We start from the raw sequence: 18962 nt of genomic DNA, 5'->3' as shown, positions 1-18962 counted from the left end.
GCAAGCATCCTTGTTCCTCCCTTACACAAGAAAATGTCATACGAATTGTATTATGTATGACAGAACTGAGATTTGAAACCAGAATTTTACCTTAAATCTAGGGCTGCTTCTCCTACTCTGTTCCACATCCCTAATCCTCTCTGATGGTTGGAACATCAGGGAAACTTAATCAATAGACATAAACATGAAATTGAGAGGTTTTTGTATACAGGTCACTATGTTACTATTTTTCTTCATCCTGACCATCAGGTTGTCCAGCTGGCTGAAAATGCTTTCTTATTAATTCCAAATCTCCAGCTCTCTACCTTATGATTTCTGACACAAGAAAACTTCCTTCAAATTATTTCTCCTGAAACTAAAAATTTGTTTTTTCTCTATTTCTCTTCCTTAATTGAACTGCCTAAGATGAATTTTGATGCTATTGCTCTATAATCCCAAAGTCAATTAGAATATTCTGGCAAAGTCAAGTAGAAATCATTTGTTTAGCCACAAATTATTATCAGTGTCCTCTGCGTATACTGAAGGTGGTTGTACACAGTCCACAAAGCTATTAGCACATCCAACTCAGACACAGTCCTTATACTTGTTCAGTTCTTGACATTTTTTTTTTTTTTTTCCTGAGATAGAGTCTTGTTTTGTCACCCAGGCTGGAGTGCAGTGGTGCAATCTCGGCTCACTACAGTCTCCACCTCCCAGATTCAAGCAGATCTCTGCCTCAGTCTTCCAGGTAGGTAGGATTACAGGCGTACACCACCATGCCTGGCTAGCTTTTGTATTTTTAGTAGAGACAGGGTTTTGCCATGTTGACCAGTCTGGTCTCAAACTCCTGGCACCAAGTGATCCACCCGCCTAGGCCTCCCAAAGTGCTGGGATTACAGGTGTGAGCCACTGTACCCAGCCTAGTTCTTGACATTTTCAAAGCACCTTCACATCTGTTATTTCATCTGAATCTTACAATAACACATGCAATAAATAATTCTGATATTATTATTCCTTTGGTTAAAGTGATTAGAGAACTTGCCCAGAGTTGCATGGCTCACAGTTAACATGTGGCCCAGGTTAGACTCCAAATCCCAGGTTAGACTCCAAATCTCCTTCTGTATCTAGATATAACACCTCCTATAACTCTCTACCAAAAAAAAAATGTTGATTAAAGTTAGAAAATCAACACGGCATATGAAATGTATTAATATTTGGGGAAAGGGTAACTTTCATTGTATATATTCATAGTTTTGAGCATCTAACTGAAATCCTAAACTGTTATCCGAAAGTTATCCAAAAACACAAGGCAGACATAGTGGTTCACACTTGTAATCCCAGCACTTTGGGAACCCAAGGCAGGAGGATCACTTGAGTCCAGGAGTTTGAGACCAGCCTGGTCAAAATAGGGAGACCCCATCTCTACAAAAATTCAAAAATTAGCCAGGCATGGTGGTTTGTGCCTGTAGCCCCAGCTACTCAGGAGGCTGAGGTGGGAGGATTATTTGAGTCCAGGTGGTTGAGGCTGGGAGATAAGAGTGAGGCCCTGTTTCAAAAAAACAAAACACAGAGTCTATGTCTTTTTCACATAAAGTATTTTGTAATTGTCAAATAAAATAATAACAAACTCATCCACAAAAAACCACTTAATGAAAATATGTCAGAAATCCTGCATTATTTTACAGATCTTTATACATGAACATACATTCTTCAAAATTTTTTTACTCTGAACAGATGTCAATATGTCTGTAATTTTTGAAGACATTTCAAAAATACTGCCTATGCAAAATAATAGTACTAAACTTGTAAGTTAACATAGAACCTAGTTCTGAAAACTGAGAGTATTTCATGTTGTATATATCTTCCTTTTAAAAACTAGAATTTTTCTTTAACTAAAACCCTTCCTGCTGAGCTTCATTAGTGGCCATTCCAGAAAGGTCTAGGTGTTAATTATCTTCTGAAGCTTAACGGAAGTGCTGGGGAATGATCCTAGCCATAGACTGAAGGCGTGTGTCCTCCTGAAATTCAGCTATTGAAATCCTAACCCCCAATGTGAGGTACTGGAGGTGGGTCCTTTGGTGGGTGATTAGGTCATGAGGGCAGAAGCTTCCTGAACAGGATTAGTTCCCTTACAAAAGAAACTTCAGACAGCTCCCTCACCCCTTCCGCCATGTAAGAACACAGTGAGAAGACACTGGAATTCTTCTGGAATTCAGCCTGGAAGAATTCCTCACCAGATACCAAATCTGCCAACACCTTGATCTTGGACTTGCCAGCCTCTAGATCTGTAAGAAATTAATTTCTGTTATCTATAAACTACCCAGATTATTGGCATTTGGGCTATAGCAGCCCAGATTGACTAAGGCAAATGGCTTCTCAATGGGCTCCAGAAGGAGGAGAATGGCAATATCATTGTTCTCATCAAAAAGACAGAAATGGGAGAAGTCCAGTTCATACTTGCACCACTGACTCTTCACAAAGTTTTCAGAAAACACAAAATTTTGTGACTCTTTTCAGTGGAGTCAATGATATTGTCAATGATCCACTTGCCGGGAATGAAGTCCCGCTTATGAAGACACAACTTGAAGGGGGGATTGAAGTTCTCCAGCTCCTGGACCATAAGGTTCTCCACCCAGTAGGTATCCCGCTCACTATAAGAAACAAATGCATCATAGCAGATGTCCCTGCTGCAAGCTTACCTGGGCTTCCTTTTGGCCTGGAGCCAGGCCTACATCATTTTCATGTACCACAGGCCATGGAAACGGTGGCACAGGACCCCCATGAGCAGGATCAGCAGGAACAGGGCACGGCACATGCCAGACACCAGTGCTGCCCTATGGCACTCCAACACCAAGAGACGGACGTCATGAACCTGTTGGCCGTGCACATGGGATGGAGAGTCACACAGGTAGTTTTCTGGCCAACCGATAAGAATTTTGGCCAGCGCTTGCTGCTCCTGAGTGAAGGAGAGGAATTCTCAGGAGCAAATGAAGTTGTTGCCACCAGCTTCCAAAGTCTTCAGTGTGTGAAAAGAGTCAAGTTGCCCTTTAGAGAAAGTTTTCTTTTCCTGCTTCTTCTCAAAGAGGGAGAAAGCATCTGGGAGAGTCTTCAACACATATCTGAAAATGTAAACTTCTTTAAGTTGCAGCTAAATAAAAGTTTACAATGCTCACATCTAGTAAGCGTCGTATCTGGAAAACAATTAGTTAAATTGTGAATTTTTGTATTGGATAAGTTCAAGTATTCTTCCCTTTCTGAACATTGATAAGTGATATGTAAAGAACCAAGTATATGCTGACCAAGATCAAGGTTAGTCAGTTTTTCTAGAGTAAGCAGCATTTTCCAGAACTTGTAGATTATTTAGCATGAAATTCAAGGTGTGTAGGGAGCTTCAGGCTTCCTTATGGACTGAATACTTCAGTTATTCTTCAACCATCAATTTTTCACTGAGATCTAAGTATCCTGATGATTTTGAATATTGCAACAGAGGATATTCTATTAAGCAGATCTTGACACTTTCAACCTGAAGATCTTTAGTCAATACAAAGGAAGAAGCATGTCTTTAAAATTCTGTCATCATCGAAAATTCCTGTAACTGAGCTCTGTTGTTATTATAGTTTCTATTGGGCCTGGTCTGTTCATGGGATCTCAGCCATCTCATCTTCCATTTTCCTGAACTGCACAGGCTTCCAGCTTTACCTCCAACAAGTGATTTGCAAATGCTCTTGTTTGATTGCTTCAGCTTATCTTAATATTAGTTTTTTGACAATGAGTCTGACTGTAAGGTCTTTTTTTCTTCCTTTTATTTCATATGAAGAACAGTGCTTCCCACTTCCAAATACTTTTAGAAACTTGAAAGATCAACCAAAACCCCTCAGAGTAAAGTTGACTGCTTCATATGTCAGCTCACATGACTGATCTATATTTATTTCAGGCTTTTTAGTTCATATGTCTGGGGATTAGAAACATAAATTTTAAGTTAGTTCAGAACAGAAAGTCGGTAAAATATCCTGTTGTTTTTAATTTAGAGAACTTGTATATATTTCATGAATTTAAATTTAGAAAAATGGAAAAAGAAAGAGAGAAAGAAACTTTTCCTCAAGTCTCTGATGAACTATCCCAGAAGTAAAGGGTCAGACTGTGAGGATGATAGACAAGGTTAGTTGTTAAGGGATAGATCCAAATGCACAAGACTTCCGAAGACAAGGCAAGTAGTTTTCACCTGTTGTAAGAATTCTATCAGGCTATAGAAAAGGTCCTTCCAGATTCACACACGTCTGCTAAGTGTGACTGGATGTAAATCCCATGGGGGCAGGGATTTTGTTTTCTTTTATGCACTGAACTATTCTCATCACTAAGAACATGGCAGGCACTCAATGAATACTTGTTGAGTGGTGGATTGCCTTGCCTTTTCAGAATATGGGCTAGGCCCGGGGGAATGGAGTATAAACATCTGAAGTGGCCATTGCAGAGACAAGACTTCAGGGGAGAGAAGCCTAGACCAGGCCCCTTGACTGACATCTTGCCTCCACCGCACAAGAGCTGACTTCATTTAAAGATGGGAATGAAGAAATATAGTGCACTATTTTCACCCACATAGTCAAGCAAAACCATGAGTGACTGGTATCATTTTAATATCTATAAGGGTTATATGGCCTTTCAGACCACTTCAGAGAAGAATATGAAAAGAAAGCAGAATTTTATCAAGTTCTAACTTATTTGGAGCGCCTTGAAAATGTGTTAAAATATCTTAGCCTGGCTCACGCCTTAATCCAAACACTTTGGGAAGCCGAAGCAGGTGGATCACCTGAGATCAGGGGTTTGAAACCAGCCTGGCCAACGTGGTGAAATCCCATCTCTACTAAAAATACGAAATTAGCTGGGTATTGTGGTGCAGGCCTGTGTTCCCAGCTACTTGGGAGGCTTAGACAGGAGAATCGCTTGAACCCGAGAGGCAGAGGCTGCAGTGAGCTGAGATCGCACCACTGCACTCCAGCCTGGGCAAGACATAGCAAGACTCTGCGTGTCTGTCTGTCTCTCTCTGTCTCTCTCTCTCTCTCCCTCTCTCTCTCTCTCTTTGTGGTATGCCAGTCTGTGTAGGGGTTGCCAACTTCCATGTAGATGGAAAAACAATGAGTCATGATATGATTCAAAGTCGGGAACAAGCTGTGTAGCCACTGTTTTCTTTTCATTCAGTTCCTATTATTAAGTATAACTAGAGCTCAGTGTGGACTGGTCAGAGTCATAGACAAGAGTCCTGTCAGCTTCTCACCCAATATCGCTTGCCAAGTATCTAAGAAGGAATTCCCCAAATTACATACAATGATGTAATCATTTCCTGTGGGTGAGTAAGAATCTTTCAAAGCCTGCAAGGTTGCTGTCCTATTGGGCAATTATATGGACAGTCTTATTCACTCCAAAAAGTTTCTAGGTGCAACCTCTGGAAGATGTATAATTAGTATTTATATTAATATTTTGTGTTAAAGAATCTGTGGATACTTGATTTTTAAGACTTGTCATGTTTAAAAGAATTTGGCCTATAAGAGTCGCTTATCATAGCGACTTAAAATGTACACTTTGGAGAATTTCAGTTCCAAAATGGTGGCATACTGGCTTCATTTTCCTGTCCACAGAAAACTCAAAACAAATAGACAGTGCAGAGATTATCACCAGCAATACCCCAGAACTCAAATATGAGGATGAGTCAGTTCCGGGGGCCACAGACAAGTGAAAAAGCCTGGAATAGACTAAGAGAATCAGATTTCTACATCCACGATGCCGCTCCCCACAATCTGCCTGTCATGAAGCATGGGAAAAATTCCTCCCAACTCACAGTTTCTACCCTGGAAAAAGTGAGATAGAGGTAGACAATCAGCTTCCCCATCACCTTGAGTTCCCTAGCAGGAGACCTGTACCTGCCTCAACCCACAGAAAACATCACAAGTGCCTAAAGAGAGAAACATCCCTGCAAACAGCAAAAGACAAGGTGAGAGGTGGGACTACCTTGCCTAGCCCAGGAAACTCTGTTCTGTAATTAAGCCTAAGGAGATGCCAGATCAGAGTGACTGTTGAGCAGCACCAACTATAGGAAGTACTTTCCACAGGTCCCTTGGGCATGAACCTCTAGCCAGCCTTCCCACACTGGCAAGATACCCCCATTGGGACTTCTTTCATTTGGGACTCGCAGCACTCTGATTCTTTGCTAGAGCTGAGGCAAACCTGTGCTTAAGGCATCATCTAGCATCAAAAAGGAGGCAGCAACTTAGTGGTGGGGGAAATAAGAAATTAACAAGTAAATTACAAGGAATCTCTAGGCAAATATACCAAGTAAAAACCAAAACAAGCCAGAAAAGACTGGAATAAATAACAAATCCTTCAATGCAAAGACATAGATGTATATCCACAAAGAACAACAGCAAATAGGGAACCAAAACCTCCCTAACTGAACAAAGCAAGATACCTGTAACAGGCCCTAAGAAGATGGCAATACACGACCTCTCTGACAAATAATTCAAAATAGCAATTTTAAGGAAACACAGTGGCCTTCAGGATAACACAGAAAAGTGATTCAGAAATTTATCAGAGAAATTTAAAAAAGAGACTGAAATAATAATTTTAAAAATCAAACAGAAATCTTGGAACCGAGATATACATTTGCTGAAATGAAAAATTTATTAGAGGCTCTCAACAGCAGAATAGATCAAGCAAAGGAAAGAATCAGTTGGCTTGAAGATAGGCTATTCAGTATCACACAGTCAAAAGAGAAAAAAGATTGAACAAGAATAAAGATTACCTAAAAAACATGGAAATGACCAAATCTAAAATGTATTGTTGTTCAAGAGGTAGTTGAGCAAGAGCAAGGGATGGAAAGCGTATTCAAATAAATAGTAACAGAAAACTTTCCAAAAATCGAGAAAGATAGAAATATCCATGTAGACGAAGGTCAGAGACTACCAAACAGATTCATCCCAAATAAGACTACGTCAAAGCATAAAATAATCAAACTCCCAAACGTCAAGAATAAAGGGAGGATCCTAAAAGCAGCAAGAGAAAAGAACCAAGTAACATATAAAGAAACTCCAGTTCATCTGGCAACAGACTTATCAACGAAAACCATACAGGCCAGGAGGGTGTGCAACAACATTTTCAATGTTCTGAAAAAACCCTGCCACCCAAGAATACTATATTTGGAAAAGCTGTTCTTCAAATATGAAAGAGAAATTAACTCTTCCCAGACAAACAAAAGCTAAGAGAATTCACAACCACCAGACCTGTCTTACAAGAAATGCTAAAGGGAGTTCTTCAATTTGAAAGAAAAAAAAACAATAACATGCCAAAAGAAAACATTTGACAGTATAAAACCCACTAGTACAAAAACAACCCTAGAATACTCCAGTGCAATAATTATGGTATGCAATCCACTCAAAACTCTAGTAGGAAACCTGTAAGGCAAGTATATGAAAAACAATAATAGCTATAGCAACCTATTTAGAGATAGGCAATATAAAAACATGTAAATTGAGAAAAGTCAAAATGTGGTGGGTATTGGAGTTAAAGTATAGAAGGTTTTTTTAGTTTGTTCTTTGTTTCTATTCTTTTTTTCTGATCTAAGATAAATTGTCATCCCTTTAAAATAACCTGTTATATCTATAAAACATTTTTTGTAAGCCTCATGGTGACCACAATGCAAAAACCTATAATAAATACACTAAAAATAAAAAGCAACAAATTAAAACATACTACCAAAACAATCACTTAACCACAAAGGGAGACAGTAAGAAAGGAGTTTAAAATGGAGAACACATGCAGCAAAATAGCAGTAGTAAGCCCTTATCAATAATAACACTAAATGTAAATAGATTTAATTCTTCAATTAAAAGACATAAAATGACTGGATAATGAAACAAGATCCAACTATAAGAATCCCACCTCATCTATAAAGACTCACATAAACTGAAAGTGAAGTGATGAAAAATGATATTCCATGTAAGTAAAAACCAAAAAAAAAAAAAAAAACCAGGAGTAGCTATACTTAGATAAAATAAAGTAAAAAACTATAAAAAGAGACAAATAAGGACACTATATAATAATAAAGGGGTCAATTTGGCAAGAGGCTATAGCAATTATAAATATCTATGCACCCAATACCAGAGCACCAAAGTATATAAGGCAAATACTAATGGAGCTCAAGGGAGAGATAGACTGCAATTCAGTAATAGTAAGGGACTTCAATGGACAAGTCATGCAGGCAGCAAATCAACAAGGAAACATCAGAATTAAACTACACATTAGACCAAATAGACCTAACTGACATTTGCAGAGCATTTCACCCAACTGCTGCAGAGTATACATTCTTTTGAATCAGTACATGGAACATTCTCCAGAGACTACCATATTTTAGCCCACAAAACAAGTCTCAACAAACTCAAAAAAGGAGAAATCATATCAAGTATTGTTTTTGACCACAATGGAATAAAGCTAGAAGTCAATAACAAGAGGAATATTGGAAACTACACATACACATAAAAATGAAACATGCTCCTGAATGACAATGAAGAACTTAAGAAGAAAAAATTAAAATTTCTTGAAACAAATGAAAATGGAAATATAACAAATCCAAATCTATAAGAGAGCAAAAGCAATACTAAGAAGGAGGTTTATAGCAATAAATGTCTACATCAAGAAAGTAAATATACATCAAATAAATTTACCTAATGATGCACTTCAAGGAACTAGAAAAGCAAGAACCAACTGTATTAGGGTTCTCTGGAGGGACAGAACTAATAGAATATTTGTATATATATGCACACATATATATATTTAAAATATGTATGTATATATGACGGGAAGTTTTTTAAGTTTTAACCCACATGATCACAAGGTCCCACAATAGGCTGTCTGCAGGCTGAGAAGCAAGGAGACCCAGTCTGAGTTCCAAAACTGAAGAACCTAGAGTGCAATGTTAGAGGGCAGGAAGCATCCAGCACAGGAGAAAGATGTAGGCTGGGAGGCTAGGCCAGTCTCTCTTTTTCACATTTTTCTGCCTGCTTATATTCTAGCCCACTGGCAGCTGATTAGATTATGCCCACCCAGATTAAGGGTGGGTCTGCCTTTCCCAGTCCACAGACTGGAATGTTCATCTCTTTTAGCAACACCCTCATGACACACCCAGGATCAATATTTTGCATCCTTCAATCCAATCAAGTTGACACTCAGTATTAACTTTCACACCAACCAAAAATAGAAGGAAAGAAATAATAAAGATCATAGCAGAAATAAATAATATTGAGACTTTAAAAAACCATATAGAAGACCAACAAAAAAAAAAGTTGGCTTTTTGAAAGATCAAGTCAATAAACCTTTAGCTAGACTAAGAAAAAAGAAGAAAGAAATAAATAAAATTAGAAATAAAAAGGGGGACATTACAATTGATATCACAGAATACAAAGAATCATTACAGACTAGTATGAACAATTATACACCAACAAATTGAAAAACCTAGAAGAAATGGGTAAATTCCTAGACACATGCAACCTACCAAGACTGAATTGTGAATAAATAGAAAACCTCAATAAACCAATAACAAGTAATGAGACCAAAGTCATAATAAAAAGTTTATCTCAAAGAAAACCCCAGGACCTGATGGCTTCACTGCTAAATTCTACCAAATATTTAAAGAACTAATACTAATTCTAGTCAAAGTCTTCAAAAACAATTGACGAGGAGGAAATTCTCCCAAACTTATTCTACAAAACCAACATTGTCCTGAGGCCCAAACCAGAGAAGGACACAACAACAACAACAACAACAAAAACTACAGGTCAATATCACTGATGAACATAGACACAAAAATCCTCAACAAAATACTAGCGAACTGAATCCAACAGCACATTAAAAAGATCATTCACTATGATCAAGTGGGATTTGTCCAAGGGATGCAAGAATGGTTCAACGTAAGCAAATCAATATGTGTGATTTGTCACATTAACAGAACCAAGAATGAAAACCATATGATCTTTTTAATAGATGCTGAAAAAGCATTTGATAAAATTCAACATCATTTTATGATAAAAAAGCTTCAATGAACTAGGTATAGAAGGAATATAACTCACCATATATGACAAACCCACAGCCAATATCATGCTGAATGGGGGAAAATGGAAAGTCTTCTCTCTAAGACCTGGAACAAGACACAGATACCCACTTTGACAGCTTTTATTCAACATAATACTGGAAGTACTGGTGAGAGAATTTAGGCAAGAGAAAGAAATCAAGGGCACCCAAGTTGGAAAGGAAGAAATCAAATCTGGCTTGTACACAGATAACATGATCTTATATTTAGGAAAAACTAAACACACACACACACACACACACACACACATACACACAAAAGCTATTAGAACTAATGAACAAATTCAGTAAAACTGCAGGATACAAAATCAAAAAATCAGTGGTGCTGGGCACGGTAGCTTACTTCATAATCCTAGCACTTTGGGAGGCAGAGGCAGGCAAATGGCTTGAGCTCAAAACCAGCCTGGGCAACATGGTGAAACCTTGTCTCTACCAAAAAAATATAAAAATTACCTTGCAATGGTGGTATGCACCTGCAGTTACTTAGGAGGCTGAAGTGGGAGGATTGCTTGAGCCCCAGAGGTGGAGGTTGTAGTGAACTGAGATCACATCACTGCCCTCCATTCTGGATGACAGGGCCAGACCCTGTCTCCAAAAAAAAAAAAAAAAAAAATTGGTAGCATTTATATATACTAACAGTGAACAATCTGAAAAAGAAATGAAGAAAGCAATTTCATTTATCCATACAAGAAAAATCATAACATACTGGAAAAAGAAGTTAAAGAGAACACACACCAAAAAATGGAAAGATATTTCATGCTCATGTATTGAAAGAGTTAATATTGTTAAAATGACAATACTACCCAAAACAATTTATAGATTCAGTGCAATCCTTATGAAAAGACTAATGACATTCTTCACGAAAATAGAAAAACAATCCTAAAATTTATATGGAACCACAAAAGACTCTAAATAGCCAAGGCAGTCCTGAGCAAAAAGAATGAAGCCAAAGGCATAACTCTATCTGGCTTCAAAATATACTACAAAGCCATAGTAACAAAATCAGCATGATATTGGCATTTAAAAAAAGACACACAGACCAATGGAACAGCATGGAAAACCCAGCTATAAATCCACACATTTACAGCCAACTAATTTTTGACAAAGGCACCAGAGCATATAATGGGGAGTGCACAGTCTCTTCAATAAATGGTGCTGAGACAACTGGATATCCATATGCAGAAGAATGAAACTAAACTCCTATCTCTTACCATATACAGCAATCAAATAAAAATGGATTAAAGACTTATATCTAAGACCTGAAGCTATGAAAGTTCTAGAAGAAACCTTTAGGGACCACTCTAGAACATTGGTCTGGGCAAAGAATTTTTCCATAAGATCTCAAAAGTACAGACAATCAAAGCAAAAATAAACAAATGGAACTTTATCAAGCTAAAAAGCTTACACACAGCAAGAAAAACAACCAAGTAAAGAGACAACTCACAGAATGAAAGAAAATATTTGCAAACTATCCATTGACAAGGGATTAATAACCAGCATATATAAGGAGCTCAAACAACTCCATAGCCAAAAAAAAAAAAAAAAAAAAGTCCTGATTAAAATAAGGGAAAAAAAGATATGAATAGACATTTCCTAAAAGAAAATATACAAATGGCCAATGGTATAGGAAAAAATGTTCGATATCATGAATCATCAGAGAAATGCAAATTAAAACCACAATGAGATACCATCTCACCCAGTCAGAATGGCTTTTATCAAAAAGACAGAATATCAGAGCTGGTAAGGATGTGAAGAAAAGGGAACCATTGTACACTGTTGGTAGGAATGTAAATTAATACAGCCAGTATGGAAAACAGTATGGAGGTTCCTTTAAAAACTCAAAATAGCCAGGCACGGTGGCTCACGTGTGTGATCGCACCACTTTGGGAGGCTGAGGTGGGTGGATCACCTGAGATCAGGAGTTCCAGACCAGCCAGGCCAACATGGTGAAACCCCATCTCTACTGAAAATACAAAAATTAACCAGCCATGGTGGCAGGTGCCTGTATTCCCAGCTACTCAGGAGGCTGAGGCAGGAGAATCACGTGAACCCAGGAGACAGAGGTTGCAGTGAGCAAAGATCATGGCACTGCACTCCAGCCTGGGTTACAGAGCCAGACTCTGTCTTAGAAAAAAAAAATTAACTAAAAATAGGCCAGGTGTGGTGGCTTAGACCTGTAATCCTAGCACTTTGGGAGGTCCATCTGGGCAGATCACTTGAGGCCAAGAGTTTGAGACCAGCCTGGGCAACATGGTGTAAGAAAACCAGTTCCCATGAGGCTCTGGTCTTATGCTATTGGACCACATTGTCCTCATGCCCTTCAACCTCTGTCACCATCTGCTGACCTCCTAGTTACTCCTCTTACTTTTTGAAGACTTTAAGACCTGCTCAGAGTCTTCTTCTTCTCAAGATCTTCCAGGAGACCCAATGCCTTCAGTGTTCCCAAAGATTACCTACCCAACACCCTGGCTGCTCAGTTCCTTTACCTCCTCCTCTGCAGGGATCTTCTCCTCTATGCCACTTCAGCCACGCCCTGGACTTTGTCATTACCTACAGTTAACCAGCCTTCAAAACGACTCATTCAAACTTCCTACATCTTGATCAGAGTCCACTGATCCCTCCTCTCTCCAATCCATTTGTTACCTCCATTCTTCTCAGACAAACACTTGGTTCAAGTTAGAGCTCACAGTAGAAGAATCAGCAGATCCCTGGGTTTCCCATTCTCATAGTATACTATAGGGAGTCATACTTGGCCCCCAAATTGCTAATTGCAAAAGAGAGATATCTGACCCCTTTTTATAGGGAAAAAAATATCCTGAGTGTTGCCACCAGATGGTCTGAACATGAATGCCAGCTGCCAGGTATGCTGGAATGAACTACTTCAGGGAAGTTCAGACAGTGCACAGCCCTTCCTACTGACTTTTGGAAGAGCTCCCGGGCTTCAGAATCTCCATATCACCCTTGCCAAACCAGAAACTCTCTTTCCAGTGGTGTTGGTGAACACAAGATTGCAGGAGAAGGCTTTACCTCATTCTCAATTTTCCTACATCTTCCCTGTTCTTCTATATGAACAATTGATGTTTTCTTAATATACCTAACATAAAATACTGTACAAGATGCTTCAAGCCCTCCTATCCCCAAATCAGATTGCTTCTTCTAAAGCTCTACCAAATAGAAATTCTGGAGCCACTACTGTCTCTTTTCCTTACGTCCCATATATGACAAAACCCCCAACCTAAAAGAACCCTGTGACCTGCCTTCTTAGAGACCAGGCACTTTACTGCACTTCTTGAGCCAGCTCTCTTGCAATTCCTGCAATGCTTTCTCAAGCTTACTCCACTCTTGTCCAGCCACTAGCAGCCTCTGCCTCCTCACACCCTTTCCAGGAATTACTTCATTGCTTATTTCACAGAGAAAATTAAAGCCATCTAGAGAAATTCTAACTTCCCAGACCTGAACTTCTACCCACACACCCCCTCCACCCTCCTACCACAGTAGAAGGGGGACCTCCCAGGATGCTTGGTACCCACTTGTCCTATGTAGATGTTATCTAGATGCTCTGCTTATTATCCCTCCCTTTTCTCGTGTTTTACTATTCCATCTTATCCAGACCATTCCTACCAATATTCACACATGCTCAAGTTTTCCATATTTATTTTTAAATGAACAACAAGCAAAAAATATTTTTGGTCTCTTTCAAGCTTCTCTCTTTCTCTCTCTCTCCACTTCACAGCCCAACACCTTTAAAGAGTTTTCTGTACCTTCTCTCTCTATCTCCTCTCCTTTTACCCAGTCTTCCCTCTATTCCAGTCTGACTTCCACCCCATCACTCCATCCAAACAGCACTTGCAAAGGTTACCAGGGACCACTGCATTGCTCACTCCCCCAGACAATTTTTGGTCCTCATGTTATTTAACCTCTCAGAGCAGAAGAAATTAGCCACTCCTTTCTTTTTCTTTTTTCTTTTTTTTTTTTTTTTTTTTTTTTTTTTTTTTTTTTTTTTTTTTGAGACAAAGTCTTTCTGTGTCACCAGGCTGATCGGCTCATCGGCTCATTGCAACCTTCACCTCCCAGGTTCAAGCAATTCTCCTACCTCAGCCTCCCAAGTAACTGGGATTACAAGCACGCACCACCACACCTGGCTAATTTTTTGTATTTTTAGTAAAGATGGGGTTTCACCATGTTGGCCAGGCTGGTCTGGAACTCCTGACCTCAGGTGATTCACCCCCCTTGGCCTCCCAAAGTGCTGAGATTACAGGTGTGAACCACTGCACCCAGCTGGCCACTCCTTTCTTAAACATTCTCTCCTTTTGCTAGTATGAGCCCATATACTTAGTCTGTCCTTTAAACCCTCTTTTTCAAGGTTATCCTTCCCTGCCCCATTTCCCAAGTCTAGGTCCGAGGCCACTTCTCATGGGCTGCTTTCTTCTTAATGAATCTCATTTATGCTGTCCATAACCCAATAACGTTCCAATTGAAATCTCTTGCCCAAATATCTCACCTGAGCTCCAGATCTAGATAGGCAACTGCCTACTTGAGACATTTGTCTGCTTGGGTATCTCAGAGCATGCACATTCAATACATCCCAATCTGAGCTCAAAATATTTTTTGCCAGGTGTATTAGTCCATTTTCACACTGCTGATAAAGACATTCCTGAGACTGGAAAGAAAAAGAGGTTCTATTGGACTTACAGTTCCACATGGCCAGGAAGGCCTCAGAATCATGGCAGGAGGTGAAAGGCATTTCTTACATGGTGGCAGCAAGAGGAAATGAGGAAGATGCAAAAGCAGAAACCCCTGATAAAACCATCAGATCTCTTGAGACTTATTCACTACCACGAGAACAGTATAGGGGAAACTGTCCCCATGATTCAAATTATCTCCCACCAGGTCCCTCCCATAATATGGGAATTATGAGAGTACAATTCAAGATAAGATTTGGGTGGGGACACAGAGTCAAACCATATCATTCTGCCCCGGCCTCTCAAAATCTCATGTCCTCACATTTCAAAACTAACAGTTCCCCAAAGTCTTAACTCATTGCAGCATTAACTCAAAAGTCCACAGTCCAAAGTCTTATCTGAAACAAGGCAAGTCCCTTCCACCTATGAGCCTGTAAAATCAGAGACAAGTTAGTTACTTCCTAGATACAATGAGGATAGAGGCATTGGGTAGATACAGCCATTCCAAATGGGATAAATTGGTCAAAAGAAAAGAGCTACTGCCCCCTTGCAAGTCTGAAATCCAGCAGGGCAGTCAAATCTTAAAGCTCCAAAATGGTATCCTTTGATGCCACGTCTCACATCTGGGTCACACTGATGCAAGAGGGGGGTTCCCATGGACTCAGGCAGCTCTGCCCCTGTGGCTTTGCAGGGTATGGCTCCCCTCCTGGCTGCTTTTATGGGCTGGTGTTGAGTGTCTGTGGCTTTTCCAGTTGCATGGTGCAAGCTGTTGGCAGATATACCATTTTGGGGTCTGAAGGACAATTGCCCTCTTCTCACAGCTCCACTAGGCAGTGTCCCAGTAGAGACTCTGTGTTGGGGCTCCAACCCCACATTTCCCTTCTGCACTGCCCTAGCAGAGGTTCTCCATCTGGGCCCTGAACCTGCAGCAAACTTTTGTCTGGACATCCAGGCATTTCCATACATCTTCTGAAATGTAGGTGCAGGTTCCTCAAACCTCAATTCTTTACTTCATTGCATCCACAGGCTCAACACCACGTGGAAGCTGCCAAGGCTTAGGGCTTCCACCCTCTGAAGCAACAGCCCAAGCTGTACCTTGGCTCCTTTAAGTCATGGCTGGAGTGTCTGGGACAGAGAGCACCAAGTCCTTAGACTGCACACAGCATGGGGACCCTGGACCAGGCCCACGAAACCATTTACTTTTAGGCCTCTGGGCCTGTGATGGGAGGGGCTGCTGTGAAGACCTCTAGAGACATTTTCCCTATTGTCTTGGGGATTAACATTCGGCTCCTCATTATTTATGCAAATTTCTGTAGTGGCTTGTATTTCTCCTCAGAAAACAGGTTATTCTCTTCTATCATATTGTCAGGCTGCAAATGTTCTGCTCTGCTTCCCTTATAAAACTGAATGCCTTTAGCAGCACCCAAGTCACCTCTTAAATGCTTTGCTGCTTAGAAATTTCTTTTGCCAGATACCCTAAATCATCTCTGTCAAGTTCAAAGTTCCACAAATCTCTAGGGCAGGGAAAAAATGCCACCAGTCTCTTTGTTAAAAAATAACAAGAGTCACCTTTGCTCCAGTTCCCAACAAGTTCCTCGTCTCCCTCTGAGACTACCTCAGCCTAGACTTTATTGTACATACTGCTATCATGCTTTTGGTTAAAGCCACTCAACAAGTCTCTAGGAAGTCCCAAACTTTCCCACATTTTCCTGTCTTCTTCTGAGGCCTCCAAACTGTTCCAACCTCTGCCTGTTACCCAGTTCCAAAGTTGCTTCCACATTTTTGGGTGTCTTTTCAGCAGCACCCCACTCTACTGGTACCAATTTACTATATTAGTCTATTTTCACACTGCTAATAAAGACATACCCGAGAATGGAAAGAAAAAGAGGTTTAACTGGACTTACAGTTCCACGTGGCCGGGGAGGCCTCAGAATCATGGCAGGAGGTGAAAGGCACTTCTTACATGGTAGCAGCAAGAGAAAATGAGGAAGATACAAAAGCAGAAACCCCTTATAAAACCATCAGATCTCATGAGACTTATTCACTACCATGAGAACAGTATGGGGAAAACTGTCCCCATGATTCAAATTATCTCCCAACAGGTCCCTCCCACAACACCTGGGAATTATGGGAGTATAACTCAAGATGAGATTTGAATGAGGACACAGAGCCAAATCATATCACCAAGGCTGATTTATTTCTGGTGTTCTGTATTTCAACATGAAGCTCCCCATCCATCCAGATGCATCTGCTGCAGCTCTTAGTCCTGCTGATTTTACCTTGAATTTATCCAACTCTTTTTATTCCCACTGCCATCATCTTAGTTCAAGCTACCTCCTCCTCTCTTTCTTGGAGTACAAAAACAACTTCCTAAACGTTCTCATCTACTGTGCCTTCTCTGTAGCACCTTCTCCACACTGCACTTAGAGTAGCATCATCTAGTTCAAATACAATGGGAGCCACATATGCAATTTTTAATTTTTTTATTATAATTATTTTGAGATGGAGTCTCACTCTATCACCCAGGCTGGAGTGCAGTGGCATGATTTTGGCTCACTGCAACCTCTACCTCCTGAGTTCAAGAAAATCTCCTCTCTCAGCCTCCGGAGTAACTGGGATTACAGGCGCCCACCAACATGCCTGGCTAAGTTTTGTATTTTTTAGTAGAGACGGGGTTTCACCATGTTGGCCAGGCTGGTCTCAAACTCCTGACATCAAGTGATCCACCCGCCTTGGTCTTCCAAAGTGCTGGGATTATAGGTGTGAGCCACCATGCCCACCCCCAATTTTTAATTTTTAATAGCTATATTTTAAAAGGGTGACAAGAAACAGGTAATTGGCTTTTGGGGGAGTGGGAGAAATGGGTTTTGTTTGTTTGTTTTTGAGACAGGGTCTTTCTCTGCCACCCAGACTGGAGTACAATGGCATGATAATGGCTCACTGCAGTCTCGACCTCCTGGGCTCGAGTGATCCTCCTGCCTTAACCTCCCGAGTAGCTGGGACCATAGGTGTGCGCCACCACATCCAGCTAACTGTTTTGTTTGTTTTATTGGAGACAAGGTCTCCCTATGTTGCCCAGTCTGGTCTCAAACTCCTGGGCTCAAGCAATCCTACCACCTCAGCCTCCCAAAGTGCTAGGATTAGAGGCATGAGCCATCACGCCTGGCCTAGAAATTGTTTTTATAAATAATTTTTAAATTGATTTTAATTATATTTAATCTGAAATATTTTTTCAAGATATAATTAATATTTTTAAATTAATGAGATATTTTACATTTTTTATACTAAGTCTTTGAAATCCTGTGATTATTTTACATCTCTACTAAAACTAGCAATATTTCAAGTGTTCAGTAGCCATGTGTAGCTAGTAGCTACCATTATTGGACCATAAAGAATTAGAATGATCTTTTCACAATGCAAATCTGATCACCGCACCTCGCCCCATGTTTAAGCTTTTCTGTGGCATCTAGTTCTTAGGATGAGGATTCAAATGCTTAACATATTCTACAAGGCCCTCCAGGGTCTGTGGTGTGGATTCTACTTTCCTTTTGATCTCTGCTCCTTCTCTCTCACCATCCACATGCCAGCCACACTAGTCTTTCAGCTTCTCAGACGTGCAGAGGTTCCACCTCTACCGATTCTTTGAATATACTATTCCCTCTGTTTTGAATGCTACTTTCTACCACATTCCCTTCACCATCACCAGTACCTCCACTATCATCACCACCACCACATCACTGCCATCAACTCTACCATCATCACCACCTCCATCACCATCATCAACTCTACCATCACCACCTTCATCACCACCATCAACTCCACCATCACCACCACCTTATCATCATCATCAACTTCACCATCACCATATCATTGCCATCAACTATACCATCACCACTACCTCATCATCATCATCAACTCTACCATCACCACTACCTCATCATCATCATCAGCTCTACCATCACCACCACCGCCATCATCACCATCAACTCCACCATCACCACCACTTTATCACCATCAACTGCACCATCACCACCACCTCCATCATCACCATCAACTCCAACATCACCACCCCCTTATCACCATCAACTCCACCATCACCACCACAACCTCCATCACCACCACCAACTCCACCACCGCCTCCATCATCACCATCAACTCCACCATCACCAC

The 18962-nt window shown here is 40.3% G+C and overlaps 1 pseudogene; it reads right to left on the bottom strand.

Moving 5' to 3' along the window:
* Positions 1 to 2055: 2055 nt before the first annotated feature.
* Positions 2056 to 4500, bottom strand: LOC103236731 (toll-like receptor 2; annotated as a pseudogene).
* Positions 4501 to 18962: the final 14462 nt, after the last annotated feature.

The sequence above is a fragment of the Chlorocebus sabaeus genome, chromosome 7 (genome assembly GCF_047675955.1).
Source record: "Chlorocebus sabaeus isolate Y175 chromosome 7, mChlSab1.0.hap1, whole genome shotgun sequence".
Taxonomy (NCBI): Eukaryota; Metazoa; Chordata; class Mammalia; order Primates; family Cercopithecidae; genus Chlorocebus; species Chlorocebus sabaeus.
The sequence above is the reverse complement of the archived record's forward strand: the minus strand, read 5'-3'. Positions and strand labels throughout refer to the sequence as shown.